Source organism: Geospiza fortis, unplaced genomic scaffold (genome assembly GCF_000277835.1).
Source record: "Geospiza fortis unplaced genomic scaffold, GeoFor_1.0 scaffold7, whole genome shotgun sequence".
In the NCBI taxonomy this organism is placed as follows: Eukaryota; Metazoa; Chordata; class Aves; order Passeriformes; family Thraupidae; genus Geospiza; species Geospiza fortis.
In genome coordinates this window covers 22728-24010 of record NW_005054344.1, presented here as the reverse complement: position 1 = coordinate 24010, position 1283 = coordinate 22728, and positions in this window count along the sequence as shown.

Genomic DNA, 1283 nt, shown 5'->3' with positions numbered 1-1283 from the left:
TAGAAATTGTGGTTTGGATTAGGAAAATTCTTATACTTGTTAGGAGATAACTTCATGCATTCCTGTTCTACTTCTGTTGATTTGAAGGCGAATGCAGAATTTGAAATCTGTAAAACCCTTGCTGTTAAGTATACATTAATGATGTCAAAAAAAACATTTTTCATAACACTCATGCAGTCCTAAATAGATTGCATTGAGGCATGTTCAGCTGCTTGCCTCAACAAAAACCAAATCTGAGCCAAAGTGCCTCTTTCAGTGGTCTGTGTGCTTTTGGTATAACCTTGTAAAGAATGATTTGCAAAATAATCAATAAAAACACAACCTATCATCTCAGTAGTTCTTTAATGACTGTGAATACTTTAAAAAGCAGGCTTATTCTTGTTTATGGGATGGGAATTAGGAAATGTGGAATTGTACAGTGACTTGCCCCACTCAACAGATTCAGTGAGAGTGGAAACCTTTTCAGTGATGTGGAAAGGGCAAAACTAACCCCCGCTGGCCTAGCTGTGCCTTGGGTTGGCACTGGGGCAATGGGGTAAGACTGCTTCTTTTGCTGTGGTAGACATTTTATGATTATTTTAAGTGTAAAGCAAATTGCAACCCTTGCCCTGTTTAGCCAGATCACCATTTTACATAGGACAGTCAGTTACATCAGCTGCAATTTGTAAGGACAAAACAAGCCCTCAGTGTTTTGTCTTTACCTGATAACAGAAAATAGGCTTAAAAGACAACAGGGGAGAAAAACCCAAAAACCGGTATCAGTCAGGCTTGGAAAGTTTTTTTCTCTATATGATTTTAATTAATATTGAAGATGCATCAGTTGCACTGCAAATTGCTTTCAAAAATCGTTGAGCTCTGTGTGAATTCACCCTTCGTGAGGGTTCTGAGGCACTGACACAGGTTTCCCAGAGATGATGCGGATGCTCCGCTCCGGGAAGGGAACAAGGCCCGGTTGGATGGGGCTCTGACAACCTGGTCTAGTGGAAGGTATCCCTGGCCACGGCAGAGGCGCTGCTTATGATCTTTAAAGCTCCTTCCAACGCAAACCATCCTTTCAATTCTATGATAAACTTCAATCGCGTGCTCCATGGGAGAGCATTTACAATATCTCCGTCCTGCCACATCCAATTATCAACAAAAAGTCGACATCAAAGTCTTAATTTCAACACTTCCCCTGTAAATTTTGACAGCGCCGGCGCCGAGGTGCCCTCGCCCAGCCCCGGGCTCCCTCACACGCAGGCGCGGGCGCCACCGAGCGGCGGCAGGGGCGGGCCCGCGGCCTC